We start from the raw sequence: 21,143 nt of genomic DNA on the forward strand, positions 1-21,143 counted from the left end.
CATGGAATCATCTGTGTTTAAGTAAGGGTTCTACTGTAAAAGACCAACAAAGAGAAACATCAAACAAGGAGAAAAACAAAAATGAATATTCCTCCCTACCACCTACACTTGTCATTAATCCTGTTGAGGTCACAAATGTCCACTTTTCCTTGGTCTACTCTCATGTTACCACATAGCCCTTTTCTAAATGCCTCTCCTAAATACGTGAAATAACATAGATGTACACACTTATACACACTTTTTCCTCTCTCCTTGTTTAAAATGTTGATGTTAAGAATATCTATGTCCACATTCCCATATTTAGCAGGTATAATATGGCAATAGAAAACAGGAAATACAAAACAGGTGATTTTAAAGAGTTCTCTATTGAAGAATCACACTTTGGCTTGCATGATATCCATGTCCACAATCTTCACTTCAGAGAAAAATTTAATTACAGATCAATTCCTTATTACTAAACTACATTTCTGTGAGCTCCAGACCTTACAGCCTTCTACAATATGCTCACCTACAACCATTTTGATCAAAGGCAGATAAAGCATTATTTCAAGGAGGTACATATTTGGTAAATGAAATATTTATTTTTCTAAAGAACTGTTCCCTAAAAGTCTGTATATCTCTTTGGAGTAGTGGTCACCAGGTCACAAGGGCAAATTCACTACTATATGATTTCTTGGAATATTGGCTTTTCTCTGTTTCTTTTCCTTTTATTATGTACAGTGGTTCTATCAGCTTGTTATAAAAAATAAATAAATTTTTGAAATACTTCATTGTTTTCACTTTCAGCTCCAATGTGGCATCTTTGTCACACATGAATGCTACACTGGAATGCTGCTGGAAGGCAGACACAGTCCACATGTGATTTATCCCCTTTTCAGTGGCATTCAACAGAGCAAATACCTTGTGGATCCCTGTAATTAGAATGATGACCACACTGGCATCCATGACTGTGCCCCCACCTATAGTCAGAGCCATCATAGTGAATTTTTTTGATTAATTTATTGTGATTTATCAACAATCACTTCTGTACACACATACACATTCTTATTAAACATATTTTCAGATTAGTGATGTTTTAAGTAAAAATTAGAACCAATAGGCGGAACCACATCATGGTGAATTTTAAGAGTTCTCCAATGAAGAATCAAATATTGTCTTGGATGATATTCGTGGCCAGAATCTTCACTTGGGTCCTAGACATTAGACTTAATTCAAGCTCATTGAAGGCAATGTACCCATCAGGGCCAATATTTCCAACAGATAGCTCAATCCTTCCATCTACCTTAATCTTTTCTTAAAATGCATTCCATTCTATCTAAAGATCAGCTGTGTTCCTTCTATGATATGGGTGTTTTCCTGGCAAATGTCAATGTGCTTGAAGAAACATGAAGGAGTGGTAGCTCTTAGGGTGGTCAAATGGGAAGCCCACATTCTCATCCACGTAAAATGTTTTCATGTGTTTGAAGGACAGGTCTCCAATACTCAGGCAGTTTCTTGTAGTAATCAAGAGGGGTGCTCCCAGTAGGAATCCCCAGGGTAGAATGCCTGTCTGACCGTGGACAAAACTGAGTGATTTGGTTCCTGATGTACTTGGCAGCCCATTGACTGGACTGATAATAATGGTCCAGGATGAAGAATTTCACTGTGCCTTGTCCCTAGCTCCTGGGCTCCTGAAATGCCTGAAATTAATCTTCTATAACTCTTGACATGGTGAATTATTAACCACATTGTACTAAATCACTAATGACAAAAGAAATGAAGATTAAAACAACCTCATACACAGAAAATCAACACAGATGATGAAAAAAGCCAGAAATACTCAATCTGAGAGGTAAACAAATATACTGATGCACCGGGTGGTTTAACCATTCTTGAAATACTTTGCAATTTTATTAAAAAGAAAAAGGAACTAAATTTTTCATGTCCTCTGATTTAGAGAGCAGACTGCTAGTCATATATTACCCAAAAGTTAAAGTCAGAAGGAAAGGTTCCATACAAACTGAAATATTCAAAGCAGCAGGTTTTGTGGTGACAAGGACCCAAAAAGATGTAAGTACCTTTGATTTGAAAACTACCAAACAAATACCTGAATGTAATGGGATAATATTATACTCTAAGATATGGTGAGTATGCAGAAGTCAGACATACATGGAAAGGCTTATGTGAGCTGATATAGAGTAATCAGAACCAGGAAAACACAACATGACAACAATACAAATTTTGATAGCTAACATTTATATAGCTCTTTAAGGTTTGTAAAGTACTTTACATACATTATCATTTGACCTTCACAACAACCCTATGAGGTAATTGCTATTATTACTCCCATTATGCAGTGAGGTAGTTAAGACAATTTAAATGACAATTTCAGGGGTACATAGGCCTGAAGTATCTAAGGTAGGATTTGAAATCGTATCTTCCTGACTTCAAATTCAACATTAAGGCACTCTGCCACCTAAAAAGAGGTCCACAGGTGGTACTTATTTTGTTTTTCGTGGATTGATGAAAACATATTTAGAAAAAATGAAGTGTTTGCAGTCCTTGTAATTATGATAACCAATCTTGACACCTGAGAATGGATAAGGAAACTTCCCTTTCTATTCTCCATGGAAAGATGGAATTTAGGCAAAGAGGTTTAGTGGAAGGTACATAGAAGACCTAACTCAAAACCCCACTTCAGATATATTATCTATGTGACTTCTACAAAATACTTAAACTCTCTGAACCTCAGTTTCTTGATCTTACAATAACCCTTGAGATTTCCACTAATGTCACATTCATGTTGTTATGAAAATACTTATGGAAGTTTGCCACAGTAACATACCTAAATCATAGACTATTAGCTTCCCTTAGGTTTTTTTTTTTTTATATTGGAACTTCCACTGGATGGGGACAAGTAAGAGTTTGGGCATGTGAGGAGTGCATATCTACAAATGACTCTGATGTAAAAAGAAAAGCCATCAATAAGACTTAAAAGATACCCCTTGAGAGATGCTACCTCAGAGATAATTTTCAGCTCAACAATTTTCTCACTACCTGTATCAAGTGGCCTACTCCTCAGAGTAACCTGTGCACAGGAAGTAGAAAATTGTGTGTGTGTGTGTGTGTGTGTGTGTGTGTGTGTGTGTTGTGTTTTGTGTAAAAATGACTGAGCCATGAAAAAGTGGAGGTCATTATCTTCTTTTGGGGATTGTGACTGTTCAGTCTATACATTTAAAAATTGTTTGACTCTTTCAAAATCTATATAATAACCTTCAGATATCAAAGAATGATTTCTGTATAATAAATAGCATTTTCTACCTTGATTACCTGGGAGACTGGGTATACTGCCAATGAAAGCATTCACAGAAAAGAATTAAATTCATTTATTTTGATTTCAGGTCAAAATTATGTTACTTTTGGCCAAAAGGCATTGTAAGATGAGTAGAATAAAGATGCCATAGAATAAAGCACAGGAATGATTGATCTTTAAATTAGGTGATAAATATCAACACTATCCAAACACAGAGTGAGTTTCTGAACATAGAAACAGATAACATTTCAGTTTATGAAATAAAGGGAATTAGGAGATAAGTACATGTTGAAAGGGAGACTGAGACAGAGAGACACACAGAGAGACTGAGAGAGCCAGAGATGAGCCAGAGAGCTGGAGATGGACAGAAAGACAGACAGATTTTAAATGTTACATAAATGTTCAAATTGGCTAGTACATAACCCAATTTTCCCTACCTGAATACTAGTAAAAATAATTCCCAAGAAAGTGTGCTCATGACAAAAATTGGAAGAAAAAATAATTCCTAAGAAAGCGTGCTCATGACAAAAATTGGAAGAAACATGGAAAGAAAGGAAAAGAGAAAAAAAGAATAAAAATAAGCATGAATAAATATATTAAAAAGGGAGACAGGGAAAATTGGAGACATAAAATAAAAATAATATGTCTTTATGATAGCCTGAAAATTTTAGGTTTATACATATGTGACTATGTTAGTAAATAAATGAAGTGATATGCATCATAAAATTGTGAAGTTAATTGCATTTCTATCTAATGAAGAAAATATGTAAAAAAGATAATTGGAGTAAGCTAATGGCTTAAAATATAAATTTGACTAGTGAAATATTTGTTTCTCCCAAAATATTCTTTCTTTATGATTACTGGGTATTGTATAAATGTACTTTTCACAGAAAATGACAACTGTTTTAAAAGTATTTGCACATAGTTACATGGTGGTTATTCTCAAAAAACTTCAGTGGCAACATAGTCCAACTGTCCTAGTTTATAAATTGCCATACTCAGGCACAGAGAGAATAAAACACTTTTTTTCAAGGTCACACAGGAAAGTGTCAGTGTTAGAAGGTGAATTCAAGTCCTCTGACTTCAAGACTAGTATTCTTTACAATACTTAATATTGCTTTCAAATAAGAGACAACTTTTTGTTATGGAAAATGGAACATAAATGGGGATACGATGCACAAACTGCAAAGTTCATTCCAGCTCTAAACCCTATGAATTCCTGAAGCATTTTCTTTACTCCTTTAATTTTTTTCTTTTCCTTATTCCTTTCCTTTCATTATTCCTTTTTCTCTGTTCCCTTCCCTTCTGTTCCCTTCCCTTCTGCTCCCTTCTCTCCCTTCTTGCTTCCTTTTTTTCTTCCTTGTTTTCTTCCTTTCTTCCTTCCTTTCTTCCTTTTTTTCTCTGTATCTTTCCTTCCTTTCCTTGTTCTTTCCTGCAAGAAGCAGTACAAAGACCATTTATGTGATCTAGAAATAGAGATCTTAGAATCAAATCAAATCCCTATTCATTATTGATATGTGACCTTGGACAAGTCACTTAACTATTCTCAGACTCAGTTTCTCATCTGCAAAAACAAGAGGTTGAACTAAATGGCACCTATAATCTCTTTGAGCTCAAAATCAATAATCCTGTGAAAAGTGTATACTTGTATTCTCACCCAGAAAACAAATTACAAACTGAGCAGTCATACCATATGATTGAAATGCTGTCACCAACTCTCACCCTGAAAATTTCTGTTAAAAATAAGCTAGCTTTCTAATAGATTATAATAATCTTATCCTTAAAGCAGAACTAATCAGTGATTTTGAATCAAATCAGTAATTCAAAAAAATGAGACTGCTCTCATTGTTTTCTTTTGAGATCATCATCTTTGTCATTAAAGACACAATTGTAATTTGTTATTATCAATCAATATTATGATGAAATTTCCATCCATTTGGCAGTGATGGGTATAACCTATTGTAATGCTAATTTTTCCTTAGTTGCTTTGGCCACTTTAATGCAATAATTGCAATAATCCAATAAATCTGAGGCTCAAAGGGAAAGCCAATATTATAGCGCTAACCACATAATACTACATAAATTAATCCCCTGAAAATAACTCTTTTCATCCCTGTTTAGATTCCTGGACTGCTTAGTCTGAAAGATTTTATGCACCTGTGTTATATTTGAAAGTTTTGTGAATAATACTCAGGGAAAAAATCTCACATCCATTGTGTGAGAAATTAATTTGGTGCATAGAACTAATGTCCTAAAACCACAATTCATAGAAGGGAATAGGAAGATTGTACACTGTTTCATGGATTGGTTACTGAGAGAGTCTATGTAAAGACTGGCTTTACTCCAACACTTGCACCTTGCCAGTTTGCCTAGTTAAAGACACTGTAGCCTTGAAGGTCATAAGATCATAAATCTGGAGCTTCAAGGATGTGAGAGGTCATTTAGACCAACACCCTTATTTTATGAATAATTACGCCCTAGAGAGATGAAGTGACTTGCTCCAAGTCACTTCAGTAAGAAGAGGGGGTAGTGCTGATATTAAAATTCAAGTACTGTGACATCAGGTTCAATGGCACCAAAAGACTCAACACCATCCCAGGTTCAACCACAGAGACTATGCTTTCTTTTCACCAACTTTCCCAAGGACTGGAGTATTTCCCCGTAATGTTGTCATTGGCACAATTATAGCCACAAATGAGGCAGCATGTCATAAAGAGACCTTAGCTTAGAACAAAGATCTTGGTTGAAGTCCTTCTCTGTCTTGTTCAATAATAGCTCCATCAATAGAGGCAGATCCCTCTTTCCTCTCTACCCCTCCACAGAGAGGCAGCTAGGTAGGACAATGGATGTAATATTGAGTGTGGAGTCAGGAAGACAAGGGTTCAAATCCAGCATCAAACTTTTACTATCTATGTAACCCTGGGTAAGTTATTTAACCTCAATTTGCTTCAGTTTATTCCACTGTAAAATAGAGATAATTATAGTACCCACCTCCTAGGGGGTTATGAAGAATTAATGAGATAAAAATCACAGTGCCTTACACATAGCAGATACTTAATAAATGCTTGGTTCCTTCCCTTCTTCCTTCTGGGAATTCCCTGCACCCCTCCCCCCAATGAAATTGTGTTTTTCCATTACAGCTATAACTCAGTTCCAACCAGTGGACAAGTATGTGCATGGTTTTGATTGAATGGCCTCTTTTCTGGTCTTCCTTTCTTTTGATTTCTCTCTGTTACAAACTACCTTTCATGCTGCTACAAAGGCAATATCTCTAATGTGCCAATCTAATCTCATCTTTCCCCAACTTAAAGAAATTTCCATGGAGCCTATTGAATAGAACATAAAATGCAGGCTGGCACTACTTACATTTTGAGACTTGCTTCATGGTTCTCCTCTTTACATGGATTCTTAAACTCTGGCCAAATCAGACTATAACCCCAATTGCTTTTGTTCATAAAAGAACACTCAGAGGCATTTAAGAAATCATTATTATCCCCCTTAATTGCTGGTGTTCTTTCTGTAGCTAATCTCTCATCCCTCTCTATTTGAATATGCCTTTACTTTAACCAATTCTATCTTTTTGAGTAAATGTTTAGGTATATTCATTTATCTCCCAATAAACAACTCCAATTAAGAAACTATGTTATGTGCACCTTTATGTACATGCTAAAGCAGCATAGTACTGAAAACAAAACTGTAACACAGTGTGTATTTGTAAAAAAAGTTGCTTTTTACTTTTATGGTATATATATATATATATATATATATATATATTATATATATATATATATATATACACACACACACACACACATGTATACATGCATATATACATGTGTATATGTATGTACACACATACATATGATTAAATACACATAACTTATGTATATATGCACACATACATGCACACACACACATATATATATATATAGACAATATGTATATGTACAATATATGGCATATATGTAATTTGTATACCTACGTCAGCATATTGTATATGTATGTCTTTTTTATCATATGTATCACACTGCAGAAGTAAAAAGTAACTTTTACCCAATACACAATATCTATTAAGCACTTTGTTTAGTACTGTGCTGCTAGTTATAATGGATATAAAGGTAAAAATGTCATAATTTCATATATATGTGCACATATACACACATGCATACAAATATGTATATACACACATATCTATACCCTGAGAACATTTCCTTTGTCAGAAGGAGTGTAGCATGTTGCATCTTTGGGACTTTGGAATCATCAATAGTCTTGGTATTAGTTATAATTCTTATAATTTTCAAACTTGCTTGTTCTTATAATGTTTTTATTGAATACATTTTTTTTCTGATTCTGATCATTTCACTCTTTGCAAGTTTAGGAAAACCTTCAAATTTGTTCACTTTCATATTGAGGTTACAGTATATTTTTTCACCTCCTTTTTTCACTCTCCATCAGTTCATTTAAGTCATTCTGTATCTCTTTGAAAAAATTTATTACCTCATTTCTGATAGAACAATAATATTCTAGCACATTCATAATTTTGAGGCATTCTTCAATTAATGAGTATCCTTTCAATTTTTGGGTGGGGGTAAGAGGCTTTGGCCACCACAAAAATATCTAGTATAAATATTTTTGTACTTACAGGACCTTTTATTCTTTCTTATATCTCTTTCGAGTATATTCTTATCAGTGTTATGGCTGGGTCAAAGGACACTCACTAATTAGTAACTTTTTTCTGTGTACTTTGACACTGTTTTCTTTCTATTAGCTTCTTTGACTCTCTGAGTGGTAGAAGTTCAGAATTGTCAATTTTGCTATTCTACAATGAGACTTATTTAGAGCATCATTTTTCATGTAGCTATTTATGGCTATTGAGACCTGAAGTTTCCTCCTTTGAGAACCGTCTATTGTTATTGTTAGACCATTTATTATTTGGAAAATAGATCTTCTTATTAATAATTTTAATCAGTTGCTTATATATTCCGTGCATTAGATTTTTGTCTGAGAAACTTATTACAAATAACTTTCCCTCATTCATTATTTCCCTTTCAATTTTTGGTTTGCTAAATTTTTTTGTAAAAAAATTTCATTTTCTAAATTTTCTGTAAAAAATGCTATCTAGGGGAAGCTAGGTTGCCCAGTGGATAGAGCATCAGCCCTGGATTCAGGAGGACCTGAGTTCAAATCCAGCCCTCAGTCCAAACACTTGACATTTGCTGTGTGATCCTGGGCAAATCACTTAACCCCAATTGCCTAAAACAAAAAGTTTAAAAAATGTTATCTATTCTACCTTCTAGGGTTCTCTTTATTTCATATTTGGTCATGAACATTTTTCTTATCCATAAATCCAATAGGTATTTATTTCCACATTTCTCTAATTTACTTATGATGTGACATTTTATATTGAGGTCATGTAACTATCTGTAGCTTATTTGGTGTAAATTGTGAGAGGTTGGTCTAAATCCAATGTCTTCTATACTGCTGCCTGATTTCCCAACATTTTTATTTTTCAAATGGAGAGTCCTTATCTCAATAGCTGGGATGTTTGTGTTTACCATATAATACTAAGGAAATAGATTTGTTTCCTTCTGTATCTCTCTCCTACCCATCTATCTTTAAACAGTACTAAACTTTTAAAAGAATGAGTTCTTCATAGTATAGTTTGAGATTTGGCCCTGATAACACCTCTTATTTTCCACTTTTTGTATTTCAAAGACCCCATTTTTTATTTTCTTATTGATGACATGACTTTTAAAATGACATTAATATATCATTCAGCAATGAAGAAAATTTCAGTCCTGGGAAACATTATCTAAGCATGAGAGGTCATACCAATTGTTACCTGTCATCGTCAGCCAAAGTTTAATCCCAAAATTTAGAAAATGAGTCCTCATACTTTTCTAAAAGTCAAATAATTTTGAGATTTTAGAGCTTTATACTTTGGAGAGAATGAATGCGATGATTATTCCTTATTTCATTTTCAAAAATATTTTTTTTCATTCATATCAAAGTCTCTAGAGAAAATTTGTCTTACTATATTTACCAACATAGCAACTTTTAGAAGTTGAAATGCCCATTTTAATTTTTTTTAGTCTTATTAATTTTTTTTTTGTTTTCTACATTCACTTCAACAAGATTTTGAGTTCAAAATTTCTCCCCATCTCATCCCTTCCCCCACCCCAAGAAGGATTGCATTCTGAATGCCCCTTCACCTAATTTTCCCTCCCTTCTATCTTCCTCTCATTCTCTTATCCCCTTCCCCTTCTATTTTCCTGAAGGGCAGGATAAATTTCTCTACCCCATTCCTTGTATGTCTCATTTCCAAGTTGTATGTGAAAACAATCTTAACATTTGTTTTTAAAACTTTGGGTTCCAAATTTTCTGCCTTCCTCCCTCTCTACCCACCCTCACTGGGAAGGCAAACAACTTGATACAGGTTATACATGGGCAATCATATAAAATGCTTACATAGTAGTCATGTTGTGAAAAATTATGACATTTCCCTTAATTCCATCCTGCCCCCCCATTTATTCTATTCTCTGTTTTGACCCTGTCCCTCCTTAGAAGTGTTTCCTTTTGATTACCTCCTCCCTCAATATAACCTCCCCTCTATCATCCCACTTTTCTCTTCTCCCCTTTCCTCCTATTTTCTTGTAGGGTAAGATAGATTTCCCTACCTAGTTGAGTGTGTATGTTATTCCCTCCTTAAGCCAAATCTCATGAGAATAAGATTCACCCATTCTCTCTTACCTTCCCCACTTCCCCACTGTAAAAGCCTTTTCTTTGTTTTATGTGAGATAATTCACCCCATTCTACCTCTCCCTTTCTATGTCTCCCAGTATAATCCTTTCTCACACCTTAATTTTATTCCTCATATATCACCACTTCATCTTCAAATTTCACTGTGTGCTCTCTTGCTCTCTCTCTCTCTCTCTCTCTCTCTCTCTCTCTCTCTCTCTCTCTATGTACATACATACATACATACACAGACACACACACACACACACATATGCATATATACTTTTTCCCCTCCAACTACTCTGATACTGATAAAGGTCTCATGAATTACAATTATCATCTTTCCATGCAGGAATGTAAATGGTTCCACTTTAATGAGGATCTTACAATTTCTCTTTTCTGTTTACCTCTTCTCTTGAGTCTTGAGTTTGAAAGTCAAATTGTCTATTCATCTCTGGTCTTTTCATCAAGAATGCTTAAAAGCATAGTTTTGTTTTTGGGATCCAAGATGACAGAGTGAAAAGGTAGTAGCTCTCACTCTCCCCTATCAACCTCTGAAAACCCAGAAAATATCACACCAGAAAAAAACCCTGCAACAGCTGAACTGGAAGAAAGATGGGGAGCAGCAGTATAGCAGCCCAGAAAATGGGTCTCCCAGTGACTCAACAAAAATAGGGGAAGCAGCACTGCAGGGGGCCCCAGGTGGATAAGCACACTGCACCATGCATCTGAAAGGAGCTGAAGAAAGCAACCTAAAGTCTTCATATAGCCCCAGTCTTGCTGATTCCAGCCCAGCACCTGCTAAGCTGTCAGAACCCCAGGAAGAGATCCTGAAGCTGAGGTGGTAGAGCGGGAAAACACCAACACCTGGACCTCCAAGTTCATCAGTGAGGGTGGGGGGAACCAGTGGAAACCAGCTTAGAAAACCACCAGGTGCCTTGGCACTCTAGCTCAAAGGAATCTCCCAGTGCATTAGCAGAAACAAGGCAGGCAGCATTACAAGGGGTCCCAGGCTGATAAACACACTGCAGGACTCATCTAAAAGAAGCTGAAGAAAGCTAAAGGAAAGAAGCAGGCAACTAGAATTGCCTGAAAGTTCCAGCCTTGCTGATTCCAGCCCAACACGAGGTACGCTGCCAGAAACCTACAGCCTCCAATTGCCAACATATGAGTCCCCAGCACACAAAGCCAGTGACCAAGACATAGGCTCCCAACACAAGAAGCTTGGGTCAGTACCCTCTGTTTCCCAGCAGGAGAGCTCTTTAAAGGCCAGGGAATAAAGAAACACGATGAGTAAATAGAAATGTACCATAGATTCATATTATGAGAAGAGTGAAGATTAAGACAGAAATTCTGAAGAGGACAATATTGTCAACAAACCCACATCTGCAACAACAAAAAGGAATATGAACTGGTCTGAAGTCCAAAAAGCCTTCTTAGAAGAGCTCAGGAAGGATTTTAGTAGTGAAATGAGAGAGGTAGAAGAGTCCTTCAAAAATACAATTGGCCAATTGGAAAAAAAATACACTGAAGAAAAAAGTCCCTAAAAACACAATTGGCCAATTGAAGAAGGAAGGACAAAAACTAACAGAAGAGTACACTGAAGAAAACAAGTCCCTAAAAACACAATTGGCCAATTGAAGAAGGAAACAAAAACTAACAGAAGAGTACACTGAAGAAACAAGTCCCTAAAAAACACAATTGGCCAGTTGAAGAAGGAAGTACAAAAACTAACAGAAGAAAATAATCTGTTAAAAACTAGAATTGGACAAATGGAAACTAATGTCTCTATGAGAGAGCAAGAATCAGTCAAACAGAAACAAAAAAATGAAAAAATAGATGAAAATGTAAAATACCTCATTAACAACAACCTGGAAAATCGATCAGGAGAGACAATTTAAAAATTATTGGACTACCTGAAAATCATGATGAAAAAAAGAGCCTGGACAGTATCTTTCAGGAAATCATAAAGGAAAACTGCCCGAAGTCCTAGAACCAGAAGGGAAAATATACAAAGAATACCATCACCACCTGAAAGAGATCCCAAATTGACAACCAAGAATATAATAGCAAAATTCCAAAATTACCAGATGAAAGAGAAGGTGCTGCAAGCAGCCAGAAAGAAACAATTTAAATATCATGGAACCACAGTCAGGATTACACAGGACCTTGCAGCTTCTACATTAAAAGACCAGGGTGGAACATGATATTTCATAAGGCAAAGGAGCTTGGAATGCAGCCAAGGATCAATTACCCAGCAAAAATGAGCATCATTTTTCAAGGGAGGAGGTGGATATTCAATGAAATAGGAGACTTCCAAACTTTCCTGATAAAAAGACCAGAGCTCAACAAAAAATTTGATCTTCAAGTACAGGACTCAAGAAGGACTTAAAAAGGTAAATGGGACAGAAAGATACAATATGTTGTTAATGGGGGGGGGCTGTTTAAACCCCTACAAGGGAATATGAGACTTGCAACCCTTGAGAACTGTATTGTTATTACACCTGTTAAAGGAGTATACATAAAGAGGGTGGATATTAGTTGACTTTGATGTAATGATAAAAAAAAATCTAATCAAGTGGGTTAAATGGATCCAAATAAGTGGATCAATCTGATCTTAGAAAATGTACTGAGAAAGGAGGAGGCAGACAAGGGTAAATTACATTACAGGAAAAGACACAAAATCCTATTACAGCAGAGGGAAAGAAGGGGGGGGAGCATTGTTTGAACCTTACTCTCATCAGATTTGGCTCAAGAAGGGCATAACATAATCAGTTAGGTATAGAAATCTAACTTGCCCTATAGGCAGTAGGAGGGAAAAGGGAAAGAAAAGGAGGGAAAGGGAAAGAAAGAAAAGGGAGGGGGAAAGAAGGGAGGGAAAAGCAGCAAGTAAAGGGGAAGAAAAGGAAAGGGATAATAAAAGGGGAGGGACTGAAGGAGGCGGGTCAAAAGCAAAACACTAGTGAAGGGGGAAAGGAAAAAGGAGAAAGAAAAGCATAAATGGGGGAAAAGGATGGAGAAAAAGACACAGATAGTAATCATAACTGTGAATGTGAATGGGATGAACTCTCCCATAAAACGAAAGGATTGCAGAATGGATTAAAAACCATAATCCTACAATATGTTGTTTACAGGAAACACATTTGAAAAAGAGTGACACATACAGGGTAAAGGTAAAAGGCTGGAGCAGAATATATTATGCTCAGCTGAAGTAAAAAAAGCAGGGGTAGCAATCCTGATCTCAGACAAAGCAAAAGCAAAAATAGATCTAATCAAAAGAGATAAGGAAGGAAACTACATCCTGCTAAAAGGCACCATAGACAATGAAGTAATATCATTACTAAACACATATGCACCAAATGGTATAGCATCCAAATTCTTACAGGAGAAGTTCAGGGAGTTACAGGAAGAAATAGACAGCAAAACCATCCTAGTGGGGCACCTGAACCTCCCCTTCTCTGCACTAGATAAGTATAATCACAAAATAAACAAGAAAGAAGTTAAGGAGGTGAATAGAACATTAGAAAAGTTAGGTATGATAGACCTCTGGAGAAAACTGAATGGGGATAGAAAGGAATATACTTTTTTCTCGCAGTACATGGCACATACACAAAAATTGACCATGTACTAGGGCATAAAATCCTCACAGTCCAATGCAGAAAGGCAGAAATATTAAATGCTTCCTTTTCAGATCACGGTGCAATAAAAATTATATGTAATAAAGGGCCATGGAAAGATAGACTAAAAAATAATTGGAAACTAAATAATCTAATCCTAAAAAATGATTGGGTCAACAACAAATCATAGAAACAATCAATAATTTCATTCAAGAGAATGACAATAATGAGACAACATACCAAAACTATGGGATGCAGCGAAAGCAGTTCTTAGGGGAAGTTTTATATCTCTAAATGCTTACATAAATAAAATAGAAAAAGAGGAGATTAATGAATTGGGCATACAACTAAAAAAAAAAAAGAAAAATTAAAAATCCTCAACTAAACACCAAATTAGAAATATTGAAAACCAAAGGAAAAATTAATAAAATTGAAATTAAGAAAACTATTGAATAAATAAAACTAAGAGCTGGTTTTATGAAAAAAAAAAAATAATAGATAAGCCTTTGGTTAATTTAATTAAAAAAAGAAAGAAGAAAACCAAATTACTAGTATCAAGAATGAAAAGGAAGCTACCACCAAGGAAGAGGAAATTAAAACAATAATTAGGAATTATTTTGCCCAACTATATGCCAACAAATTTGACAATCTTAGTGAAATGGATACATATTTACAAAAATATAAATTGCCCAGATTAACCAAAGAGGAAGTAAAATACTAAAATAACCCCATCTCAGAAAAATAAATTGAACAAACCATTGATGAACTCCCTAGGAAAAAAATCTCCAGGGCCAGATGGATTTACCTGAGAATTCTATCAAACATTTAAAGAACAATTAATTCCAATACTATATAGACTATTTGGGAAAATAGGTGAAGAAGGAGTCTTACCAAATTCTTTTTATGATACAAATATGGTGTTGATACCTAAACCAGGAAGAGTCAAAATAGAGAAAGAAAATTATAGACCAATTTCTGTAATGAATATAGATGCAAAATTTTTAAACAAAGTGTAGTAAATAGACTGCAGCAGATTATCACAAGAATAATACACCATGACCAGGTAGGATTCACCCAGGAACGCAGGGTTGGTTCAATATTAGGAAAAGTATGAGCATAATTGAGCGTATCAACATCAAAACCAACAGAAACCACATGATCATCTCAATAGATGCAGAAAAAGCTTTTGATAAAATACAACACCCATTCCTATTAAAAACACTAGAAAGCATAGGTATAAATGGAGTCTTCCTTAAAATAATAAATAGCATCTATCTAAAACCTTCAGCAAGCATTATATGTAATGGGGACAGGCTAGAAGCATTTCCAATAAGATTGGGGTGAAACAAGGATGTACATTATCACCGGTATTATTCAATATTGTACTGGAAACCTTAGCTTTAGCAATAAGAGAAGAAAAAGAAATTGAAGGCATTAGAATAGGCAAAGAAGAAACAAAGCTATTACTCTTTGCAGATGACATGATGGTATATTTAGAGAATCCTAGAGAAATAATAAACAACTTTAGCAAAGTTGCAGGCTATAAAATAAACCCACATAAATCATCAGCATTTCTATATATTACCAACAAAGCCCAACAGCAAGAGATAGAAAGAGAAATCCCATTTAAACTTACTGTAGACATTATAAAATATTTAGGAGTCTACCTCGAAACAAACCCAGGAACTCTATGAACACAATTACAAAACACTTTTCACACAAATAAAATCAGATCTAAATAATTGGAAATACGCTAATTTACTTATTCAGTGCCATACCAATCAAACTACCAAAAAATTATTTTATAGAGTTAGAAAAAATAATAGCAAGATTCATTTGGAAAAACAAAAGGTCCAGAATATCAAAGGAACTGATGAAAAGAAATGCAGGGGAAGGTGGCCTAGCAATTCCAGATCTTAAATTGTATTATAAAGCAGCAATCATCAAAACTGCTTGGTACTGGCTAAGAAATAGGGAGGTGGATCAGTGGAATAGGTTAAATATGCAAGACACAGTAGTCAATGACTATAGTAATCTATTATTTGATAAACCCAAAGACCCCAGCTTCTGGGATAAGAACCCACTCTTTGAAAAAAACTGCTGGGAAAACTGGAAAAGAGTATGGCAGAAATCACACCATATACCAAAATAAAGTCAAAATGGGTTCATGACTTAGATATAAAGGCTGATACCATAAGTAAACTGGGAGAACAAGGAATAGTTTACCTATCAGATCTATGGAGAACAGAAGAATTCATGACCAAACAGGAGATAGAAACATTATGAAAAGCAAAATGGATAATTTTGATTACATTAAATTGAAAAGTTTTTGCACAAACAAAGCCAATGCAACTAAGATTAGAAGGAAGGTAGAAAATTGGGAAAGAATTTTTACAACCAGTCTCTCTGATAAAGGCCTCATTTCTAAAATATATAGAGAATTAAGACAAATTTATAAGAACACAAGCCATTCCCCAATTGATAAATGGTCAAAGGATATGAACAGACAGTTCTCAGATGAAGAAATTAAAGCCATCTATAGTCATATGAAAAAATTCTCTAAATCATTATTGATTAGAGAAATGCAAATCAAAACAACTCTGAGGTGCCACATCACACCTATCAGATTGGCCAACATGACAAAACAGGAAAATGATAAATGTTGGAGAAGATGTGGGAAAATTGGAACACTAATACATTGTTGGTGGAGTTGTGAAATGATCCAACCATTTTGGAGAACAATTTGGAACTATGCCCAAAGGGCTACAAAAATGTGCATACCCTTTGATCCAGCAATAGCACTTCTAGGGCTATATCCCAAAGAGATCAAACAAATGGGAAAAGGACCCACATGTACAAAAATATTCATAGCAGCTCTTTTTGTGGTGGCAAAGAATTGGAAATTGAGAGGATGCCCATCAATTGGGGAATGGCTGAGCAAGTTGTGGTATATGAATGTAATGGAATACTATTGTGCTATAAGAAATGATGAACAGGCTGATGTCAGAAAAACCTTGAAAGACTTACATGGTCTGATGCTGAGTGAAGTGAGCAGATCCAACCTGACTTTGTACACAATAACAGCCATGTTATGCGATGACTAATATTGTTAAACTGTACCCTTCTCAGCATTACAAGGATCTAAGATATCTCCAGAGGCCTTAGGATGGAAAATGCTGTCCACATCCAAAGAAAGAACTATGGAAGTTGAATCACTATCACTTACTTTTACCTTCTGTTGAGTTTTGTTTCATCTTTATGATAGTTCCTCCTATAGGTTTTAAGTTTTACTTACAACTTCACTAATGTGAAAATATGTTTAATAGGAAGGTAGATGTAAAGCCTATATGAGATTGTGCACCATCTTGGGGAAGGGGGGGGAGGAACGGGGAGAAAAATTTTCAACTCAAAAGAATATGGAAGTGATTGTTGATAAATTAAAATAAATTAATGAAATTTTTAAAAAAAGTTAAAAGAAAGAATGCTTGAAAATCTTGTATTTCACTGAATATCCATTTTTTCCCCTGAAGGATTATACTCAGTTTTACTGGGTCATTTATTCTTGGTTGTAATTCTATCTCCTGCAAGTCCTGTAGTCCCTTGCTGTAGAAGCTGCTAAATCTTGTGTTATCCTGATTGTGTTTTCCCAATAATTGAATTATTTCTTTATGGCTGCTTGCAATATTTTCTCCTTGACCTGGGAATTCTGGAATTTGGCTACAGTATTCCTGGGAGTTTTCCTTTGCAGATCTCTTTCAGGAAGTGATTGGTGGATTCTTTCAATTTCTATTTTGCCCTGTGGTTCTAAAATATCAGAGCAGTTTTCCTTGATAATTTCTTGAAAGATGATATCCAGGCTCTTTTTTTGGTCATGGCTTTCAGATAGTCCAATAGGTTTAAATTCTCTGTCCTGGATCTATTTTCCAGGTCAGTTGTTTTTACAATGAGGTATTTCACATTGTTTTCTATTTTTTTCATACTTTTGGTTTTGTTTTACAATGTCTTGATTTCTCATAAAGTCATTAGCTTCCATTTGCTCAATTCTAATTTTTAAGGGAGTATTTTCTTCAATAAGCTTTTGGGCTTCCATTTCCATTTGGCCAATTTTGCTTTTTAAGGCATTGTCCTCCTCATTGGCTTTTTGGCCCTCTTTTGCCATTTGGGTAAGGTTTTTTTTAAGATGTTATTTTCTTCAGTATTTTTTCGGTCTCCTTTAGCAAGCTGTTGATTGTTTTTCACGATTTTCTTGCATCACTCTCATTTCTCTCCCCAGTTTTTTCTCTACTTCTCTTACTTGTTTCTCAATATACTTTTTGAGCTCTTCCATGTCCTGGGACTGATTCCTATTTTTTTCTTGGAGGCTTTGGATGTAGGAGCTTTGACTTTGTTGTCTTCTTCTGTTTGTACATTTTGATCTTCTTTGTTACCAAAGAAAGATTCTGTGATCTGACTTTTTGTGCAGTTTGCTCGTGATCCTAGCCAATTGCTTGAGTTTTAAACTCTTTCTTAAGGTAATGGGTTAACTTCCATTGTGTAGGGTGTACTGTCCCAAGCTTTGGGGGTTTTGTGCAGCTGTTTTCAGAGACCTGTGAATTTTCAATTCTTCCAAGGTGGTAGGATCAATGGTAAGGTGTTTGCTCCTACCTGGCCTGTGCTCTTGTCTGTGAGTGACAGCAAGTACTCTTTTCTGCCTTGGAACTTTGAGAAGGATTCTCTCTTCACTGCCACTACAAACTCCACCGCTCCAATACTCCTCCTTGCCCTAGGACTGCCACACAGGACTGTGATCCATATCCAAACATGGGCAAAGCAAGAGAATCTTGCTCAATACCAACAAAGAGATCCCAGCAATACCCCTCTGTCCAACCACTTGATTCCCCCTCTGTCAGTGAGCCAAGCTCTGGAAGTAGCTACCACCCTGGGACTGTGCCAGGACTGAGGCTGGGCCTAGTTTCTCTTTCTTTGCTGTCACAGCCTTTTCCTACTGACCTTCTAAGTTGTCTTTGGTGTTTGTGGGTTGAGAAATCTGGAAACCACCACAGCTGCCCATGATTCAGTCCTGTGAGGCATACTCCAGGTTTGCTGAGGCCTGTTGTTTGCCTGCATACCCACACTGAACTGCATTCCTCTCCCAGCACAGTGCAGTAGACTTTTCCAATCAACCATCCAGGTTGTCTTGCCCTAGAAATTTGTTTCATTATGCTTTTTGTGTGTCCTGATGCTCTATAATTTGTTTAGAGCCATTTTTACAGGTATCTGGAGTGGTTTGGGGGAAAGCTCAACTGCTTTGACTCCGCCATCTTGGCTCCCCAACAAAGCCCATTTTAAAGGTGGCTTATTTTGATAATTATAGCTGCAGAAATTCTTTAATTTCAGCTCTATATCTAAATTTGGAATATATGCTACATACATGAATTGACTTTAAGAACTGGAATCAGTCAGAGTTGCATAGTTTATTGGAATGTTTAGACCATTTTCCTTACAGGAAGGCAGGCCTGGCATATTGAGTTAGAGTCAGGAAAACACATATTAACATTCTACACCTGTCACTTACTCCCTATATGGTCTAAAGAAAATCCTCTGAACCTCAGTTTGTCATTTGAAAATATTCAAATATATCCGTGATTTCATCTATTGAGAAGTTCCTTGCAATGATACCAATTGTAACTCATTCATGCCTGTCCATCCTGCTCACATTTTATCCACATCTACCCTTATACTGAACATAGGGATTCCATGCCACATCCCAGAGACACTTTTGATTTCTTCTCATCTTGTATATATATGGAGCACTCCAGCTACCCATCTGACTTGCCCTGGGGCCAGATCATGTTCTCTTCCTAATAATTAACAAGCATTTCTTCTATCAGCAATAAACATTCATCAATACTTTCTATATGAAGTCATTTTCCCCTGATGATTCCTTCTACATCTGCTTTTCTTTGTAGCACTTCTTTGGTTATATGTAACAGCCTGCTCAGAAAGCACCATGTGTTTATCTATTGCCTTCTATGGGGTTTTCATTTTGAATTCTTCATAGGTAGTATATCTGACATCTCATTTCCATGTAGCAATACTAGTAGAATGGTAATATTAAAATGAATGGCTTCTGCTTTCATGAGAAGCTTGAGGCCAGTAAAGGAGCTCTGCAATTTCCCAAAGGTGATGAACAGAGTCCCCTGAATTCCTTTCAATTCTGGGTCTAGCTCACTATCCATTTGTCCTGTCTATTTATAATCAGAAGACCATTGAGCAATATTCATTCTGCTGTTGTTTCTTCAAAAGAAACTTACATGAATTCAACGTATGGTTGGAAGCGTAGTTTGATACACACGAGCACACACACACACACACACACATACATATATACATATACACACATATACATATATAAACAGAATCAAATAGTTACATATATTTATATAAATATATACATACATATAAATATAAATATGTGTTGAATCAAAAATTACAAGATTGAATTGAAAAGTAAGAGGGAGACCCAATGAAAATTGTCTATTTTTAAAATATAACTCCACCTTCCCCCTTGTTTTTTCAGTTCACTTTTGTTTATTGTCGATACCATTGAAATGTAATCTCCTTGAAAGAAACAATTATCTCTTTTTGCTTGTATTGATATCCAAAGTACTTAGCATAGTACCTGACAAATAATAAGTACTTCGTAAATACTTATTGACTTGACATATAAATTTCATTGAATTTTGAGATGGTAAAGATGTGGTCAATTGTTGAATACCATTAAGAAACTAATACTCTGAAGAGCCTTTGCTTGGCATGTGGTTTACACTTAATTAAAGTTTATTGATTAATTGATGCATAAATCACTCTCAGAAAATATTTTGAATAGATGGTCTGACTATAAAAAGTGATAATTTCCTTATCCATAATAAGTATTTTCCTGTGTATTGTAATATAATCTATTTCATTCTTTTGGGTATTATTTAGAGCTTGCCATATTTAGTATTACCTTCCCTACCACCTCCCTCAATGAGCATGTTCATGATAAAGATATTTGTTTTCATGTAATCTAGAAGTCTTTGACTTTTTTTATTCCTCCTTTTTGTGCCATGATTTCTCATGTCGTTCTTCCCATCTTCAACAAGTCCCATCATTCCAGTGAAATAAACAACTTTCAAAGTATGTATTACTTTGATTTTTGAAGTCTTACCAAGATCTTCATAGAATTTCTCAACCACTTTATCCTCAGCAATCAATGCTGGTATGTCAGTGACAACTGTTTTCATGGTGCTCTTACCCCTCCCCAAATACTTAAGTTAGTATCAATGGGGAATAGCTAGGGAGAGTAATGCATAGTGTGGTAGATTTTGAATCAGCTATGATTTGGGACAAATTATTTAACTTCTCTCAGCCTCATTTCCTAATCTCGAAACTGGGGATAATACTAGTACCTATCTCACAGGGTAATTGTGAGAATCAAAGGAGAAACATGTATAGGATGCCTTGTAAATCTTAAA

General features: G+C 35.4%; 1 pseudogene; it reads right to left on the reverse strand.

Annotated features, from left to right (window-relative positions):
• Nucleotides 1-633: 633 nt before the first annotated feature.
• LOC110202885 (glucosamine-6-phosphate deaminase 1 pseudogene) lies at nucleotides 634-20,912 on the reverse strand (annotated as a pseudogene).
• Between the last annotated feature and the right edge of the window lie 231 nt (nucleotides 20,913-21,143).

Source organism: Phascolarctos cinereus, unplaced genomic scaffold, assembly GCF_003287225.1.
Source record: "Phascolarctos cinereus isolate Bilbo 61053 unplaced genomic scaffold, phaCin_HiC Scaffold_4;HRSCAF=312, whole genome shotgun sequence".
NCBI classification, from domain to species: domain Eukaryota; kingdom Metazoa; phylum Chordata; class Mammalia; order Diprotodontia; family Phascolarctidae; genus Phascolarctos; species Phascolarctos cinereus.